This window comes from Crocodylus porosus, unplaced genomic scaffold (genome assembly GCF_001723895.1).
Source record: "Crocodylus porosus isolate Cpor-Errol unplaced genomic scaffold, CroPor_comp1, whole genome shotgun sequence".
In the NCBI taxonomy this organism is placed as follows: domain Eukaryota; kingdom Metazoa; phylum Chordata; order Crocodylia; family Crocodylidae; genus Crocodylus; species Crocodylus porosus.
This window is the reverse complement of record NW_017728917.1, coordinates 9190561-9197374: the sequence shown is the minus strand read 5'-3', so window position 1 is coordinate 9197374 and position 6814 is coordinate 9190561.

Genomic DNA, 6814 nt, shown 5'->3' with positions numbered 1-6814 from the left:
ATTTATTAAATAAATTAAATATTTATAAAACTTAAATAAAATAGGCTAAACATCTGAAGATACCAATCCCTTTCTGCACTTGCTGTCATCCAGCAGGCGGAGGCAGACCTGCCCATGCTGCCGCCCGCTTGCCGCCTGTGCACCTCTTTGCTGGGCAAGGGCAAGGGCAGGTGTCTCCGCACCTCACAACAGCCACCCACACCCCAGGGCTTCCTCTGTTTGCATGAAGGGACAGATAATTTTACAGAGTTTAACCAATTGAGCCAAATTCCTAAAAAAAATGTGATTTATCTATAGAAAAATTGGAGATAGAAGAAGAGGCCAAGAAAAGCTGAATAAACTATTTGCTGCAAATAGGTCAGCTAACTCTACTAAAGTTGCTGGTGATCACTCTGCAGTATCTTTACAACAGTGTTTAATTCATGAAGAAACTGTTACAGAAATTAGCAATACCTATTTTTGAACATTTCAGCAGTCATCCTTCCTCTTCCCCCCCTTTCCTTAGTGTGGGTATCATGCACCTGATGGGTGGGCCAATATAAATGTATGCTGAGGTTCTTTACTAGCCCCTTTTCATGAGTCAGTGCCCTGGCATCTGCTCCCAAACTGTTCCCATCCTGTTCAAAAAACTGACCTGCATATAGATTGGTCTTAATGACCAAATGTTTAAAAATTCATTGCACAAGAACAGATGAAAGCAGTTGATTGGTTTGAACTTTATTGTATGCACCTTGATTCCCAGATCTGCAGTAAAGGGAAGGTCAGCTGGTAAACATTTGAGCATTTAAAAATAAAAAGGGATGGATTTCCCCCTACCCGGGCCTTTTATGTTCACCCTCCACGCGGAGCGGGATGTTCTGAGAGATTTCCTTGTATGCACAATTTAAATCAACCTGGACATGGCGGGCCAGATCTTCCTGCACCTGGCGTAAATCAGCAGAGCCAGCTCCTTTGAAGTCAAAGGAGCAAAGCCATTCTTGCACCAGCTGAGGACCAAGCCCAGTAATATCATGGCTTATTATTTCTACCACATCAGGTATCACTAACAATTTGCAGAACACTTGGGAAGACATAGTCCCTGCTGCAAGCGCAGTGCGGCATCAGGCTCCAAGGACGTGAGAATCAGGAAAGGGTGGTGTGACACAACGTAAAGCACCTGAGTGGTTTGGATTAGCCCACTTCCTTGACAGTTGCAGTGATTCTTGTCTGCTTATTTTTTTCTTGAGGAATTATAGGCATTATAATGTTGGCAATATTATGTATAAATAGGCAATAATAGGCAACATTATGTATAAACATAATGTTATGTTTACTATCATAAACTGATGGCAGAGTGTTCAGGAGTGCCAAATGTAAGTGGTAGCACGTGGCTGGATACAAGGGTGATAGAGCCATAATAAAGCCTTGATTAGACAGCAAACCAATGGAAAAGAGCTGTTTAACAGAGACTCGTAGGTAAGGTGAATAATAGGGCGGTGTGAAGCTTCAGGTGGTGGTTCGATTTGGAGGAGATTCGGCCTGATTCGGTGGCCGAATCTCTGAATCCAAATCAAATCAGGGGACCAATTTAAAGCTCTGAATTGATCCAAAGCTCTCCAAATCTTTGGGACTCACTGCTCCTGCTGCAATCTTGGGGCTTTGGGGGGCTCATGCAGTGCCCCCCACATGGCATGGGGCAATAGGGGACAACAGGAATCACCCCCCCCCACTGGCAGGAGCGGTGAGTGTGGGGGTTTTCTCTGTTTTTTTTCCTTAAAGGGCCAGAGCTGCCCCGGGTGGGGCACCTGTGGGGGGTGGGGAGCTGGGGGGTGGCAATGAAGGTGCTGCCCCTTGCCCGGCAGCACCCTCTGAGCTGGGGCGAACGGGCAGCCATTGCTGGGCTGGGAGGGCAGGCAGGGGATGGGCCTGGCCTGGACCTTCAGAGATTTGGCAGGAGCCAAATCTCCAAATTGCATTTGGCCGAATCAAATCAAGGCAGTGACTCCAATCAATCACTGTCTCCCAAATCGGCTGAATCCAAAGCAAATACCAGCCGCTTTGCACAGGCCTAATAAATAACATGCCACCCAGAGTCAAATCCAGGCAGGAAGATGGCAGAAAAAGAGAAAATGAGCATTTTGGGCACCGGGGAGTTCTCCTCTAAATGTTGTACCCACACTGTTGTAACGTATTGCCACTACGCAAGAGACATCTCCCTCCTGTAAGCCATAGACAAATGTGCAGGGCTGGCCTGGTAGCAAATGATTCAGCCCGTCAGAATAAACACAATACTTTTCTGTGATGGCATATCTGCATATTTGCCACCCCAGTCAATATAGGAACATACTCCGGTGAGAGTCCATTGTCCCCTTATCAGTCCAGCTGAGCCTATCTGTCCCACAGACACCTTTTTGCACCCTTTAAGGGGGGTTTGCAGTGCAGTTGTTGCCATCTTCTAGCTTAGTTCCACTTGAAGCCCTTTGCCCCGTGTTGATGTGATCAGTGCCCTTGCCCTGCGCGTTCCCTGTGCTCTCTGCTTCCTGAGGTTTGCTGCTCGCCTCTTTTGCAGTCCTCTGCATGTTGGTTCCTATACATTCACAAAAAGTAATAAAGCAGAATGAAGTAAGGTATACACTGAATAACACTGGTGCGTTGTAGGATTACTGAAATCAATGCTATTTTTTCCTGATGCTGTTTTGATATCTGACATTGCTGCTTGTTCTTGGCAAAGAGCTTTTCTGGTCAGTCTCGTTTTCCTGGTCCCCGCCGCACTATTTTAGCTGGTTGACCTTTGTCTTTTGTATCCTCTTTCCTTTTTTTTGGCTACAGAGCTCACCCTCAAACTGATCAAGGCCTGCACTATATTCCCCACTGATTTTGATGGGCATTATTTGCAATTAGAGAGAGGATCCTGTTCTGTTATGCTCCATTGTAACAGGTTATAGCTCCAAATGTCCCGTGTCCACCAGCCTGCTTCACAACAGGATCATAAATGGTGTTAACAGTTTATTGCCCCCTGTGCTGCAGGCCCAGCACTAGACCCATGCACCACCTAAATCCCAGTTAAGCCCTTTAAAACAGGATTTAAGTTGCAGATAGGCCTTGTGCAGGCCCTCGACACGGGAGAGAATTTCCCTAATCCTGCTCCCGCCGGAGTCGATGGCAAGACTCCTTGGACTTTATTCCTGCAAAGTCTGGGTCAGTTCTTACGCGCTCAAGCTCTGGGATTTATTCTGCTGTCTTCCAACAAGCACATGAAATTCACTTTACTTCAAATCACCCAAGCATGGCAACTCTAATAATGATGTTTTAATAGTGTCTACAGTGTTAAAGTTTGTTGAAATCTGATACCTGCCACTAGCTAATATAAGCAGTATCATCCCCCTTTTTAATAAAAACTGTTATTTTAATGAGGAACTCAGTTGTACTGTACTGATAAAAACTAATGATTTTAAACGTGACTTTTTTTACTTCGGTATTTATCATTTTCATTTTAACCAAGATTATGCCGTTATTTCTGAATACAAGCAGTAATGTTCCCCCATCTAAGTACATTGTGCTCACCTCGGAGAATTTAGGTAACTAATTATCCAGAACTACTGAGGCGGTTACTGTTTGCTTCCTGTTCTATTGCACAGTAATATAAGTTTTCTCTAATGGAACAAAAATAATCCAAATTCTTTCCTCTGTATTCCAGTGGCTACTTTCTAAAATGCTCGATTATGTTGCGGACAAATTTTTGTGTAATGAGGACTGTGGATCAGCTTAACAAGGTTGACATTGTTTTGGGGGGTTGCAGATGTGGGCTTTTCATAGTTTTTTAAAATGAAATCAAGCCCAAAAGAGGCTCAATAAACAAATGACAATGTTTGGAAAAGAGAGGAGCTCATTTCCTTTGATAGGGTGCAGGGAATTTAACCAATCTGTGTTTATAATTACTGTCTGGTTTAGTTAGTGCGAAAGAATCTACTTGTTACCCGTTTATAAATAAACAACCGAGCCCCGCATTCCCATTCTGCAGCGGTCTCGCTAGAGTTTATTTTCTTTTTATTTGACTACAGAGCATTTACTGTATGCGTAATGCTTAAATGATATTTTTTTTTGTCTAATTTCAACATATACTGCTACTTTTTTAGATCTTGGACTGTTTTGCAAAGTTTGCACCGTGTCATTATATTTTCTACTAAATACTTCTACTCCATGAAAAACGTCGTTGTTCGTTAAAAATAGTTTGTAGCAGGGGAAAGGAAAAAAAAAAATCTGTTGTCCACATTTTGATGCTTGGTGATTTACCAAAGATATCATTTTTCTTGGCAGTCTTCTGTGTGGGCTGAGTTGCTACTGCCTGGTTAATTGTAAACCAAAATCAAATTAACAGTCTTTGCAGGCTTGGCTGCTACAAATGAGGAATCTTAAACAAATTACAAATTCAGCCATTGGACCTCCTGAACTGGGACAGCTTAGATCTCTGGGCAATCAGATGTTAATTTTAGACCAGGGTTTATATTTTCTAATATAAATATTTTGTGTTTATGTTATAATATTTTATAGTCTGTAACATTTATAAGCATCATGAGCATTTAATTGTCTCCAAGTCCTCTATGTGAAAATATGCTGGTTTTCTCTTGAAGTCTGTTTCAGTGTATTTGGCAAATGTTGGTTCAAATGAATTTAAATCAACCCTCCGCACCTTCTTTCAAATGAATAATTAGCTGTCCTTGTTTAAAATTGGTCATAAGAAACTAATATTTCTTAAAGAACTGAGACAATATTTTCACTTACATAGAGGGCTGTAGTTTAAATCACCATTTCTTTGCATCTCAAAGGAGTCTCAGAGGTGTAGTGTTATTTGAAGAGTGGCTGGTTTTGCTTCTCTACATAACTATCATGCTCTTATGAGTTCATGAATTCTTTGTTGTTATTACCAGAGGATTTTTTTTTTTAAACTGGGACGCGAGTTTACCTTTGTTTTGGAAATTGCATAAATCCATCAGGAAATTCTAAAAAAAATCAATAAACTAATTTTACTGTTAGAGATGTGTAAAGCAGTAAGCACTTTCCAGATGTGGCTGTGGATAGAAGTAAAGAAAACTGCTCTGTTCTAGGAGAGGAAAAACTGTTGACATTTCTTTGAAGTATAATCTCTTTTGTTTATTTGGGTTTTAATAGCTTCCAGCAGTTAGCTGCATATTTTTAAACTGATGTTGCTTGCATACTTATTTTCTAAGGTTTGTGAGTGGCATTCATTGACTGCCATATGTTTAAAGGCTAACCTGTATATTGATGAATGAATGAGACCTGATGATGAGAAGAGAGTTTTAGCTAGAGATGAACTCAAACTAATATCCTAGGTTCCAGCACCCCCTGAGTTCTGAGGGCATTTGCAATTCAAACATCCAGATCTGGATTTTGCCAAGGTTTATTTTATTTCTGATTTCACTGGTGCCTGTCCAGGACTCTGGGCACCATGCACAACTTAATGCACTAACACTTTCAGTACAATACTTTTGATTCTCATTTTTCACTAAGAGATTCTCCAATAGTAGACTTATCAAACAAAACACTCAATAGATGCTGCCTAGCTATATTACACGGCCATCCTTCAATCTCCACATCTGCTCTCAGTGAATCCCCCACTCCAAAAAACTCTCCTTTCATTGGAATCGTTCAGACAAGAGCCCTGAGTCCAACCAGCCTTTCCCCGAGATATTTAAGCCATCTGAAATAAGCATATGGATCTAAGTTTTGTGCATGACCTTAGTATTAATTAAGATATCAGAATGTAGTAATTTGCTAGTCCATAAGAAGAAGGAGGAAAGCCCCTGTTGGTGGAGCAATGCAGGCTTCAGGTCGAGGGTAGAACCCATCTCTGGCTCACTGGGTATGTCTACACAAGATGCTTTACTGCACATTAGACTAATCTAATGCTCAGTAAAGCACCACCATCTACATGTGTGCAGCAATTATTGTGCAGTAGATTAATCTAATGCACCATTTTCTAGTACCTGTAGATGCAGGTAGTAGAAATCAGTGCATTAAACGAATGCTTCAAGGCACACATGTAGATAGATGTTCAGTGGGAGCAAATTGCTCTTGGTCAGCCTAGGCAGCATGGGGCTACAGGGGATGGGGAGAGCTGTCCCAGCTACGTGCCAGCCACATGGAGATCTGGACCCGTCCTGATGTCCACACGACTGGGAGAGCTGTTCCCGCTGCCAGAAAGCTGCCTCCCAGCCATGTGGAGATCAGGACGCGTCATTCAGATGTGTGCGGAGCCACAGTTCAGATGCATGCAGAGCCACTGTTTAATGCACCTGAATTTTCTAAGCAGCAAATTCAGATGCATTAATTGCACATGTAGACGCACCCACTGGGTAACACGCAGCCATGGGACCCACCTAACATCCACTGATTTCAATGCAAGCTACTGCCCAAATGCTTTAAAGATTCAGGCCTTTAGCTGTAATGCAGTGCCCATTGAAGTCAAAGAGGGCCTTTCTATAATGGGACATTGGATCAGGCCCAATGCCTCCCCTGTCTTGCCTATCCAATCTGTAAAATGGAGATAACAGCATCTTACCCACACTTGTAAGGCACACTTGAGTTCTCTGGCTGCAAAGCACTATATAAGTGCTAAGTATTAATGAAGAGGAGCGGAATGATCCCAAATGTGTGCTTTTGCAATGTAATAGTTTTTAAAGTAGTCATTATTATTTCATAGTATAAATGTGCCTATTCAAAGGAGGTTAAAAAGCCTGGAATGGCTTTACAAGTCATTTATTATTGTAATAATAGGTTATCTTGAGCTGGGGTTTTAGGGTGTAATCCAAAGCCC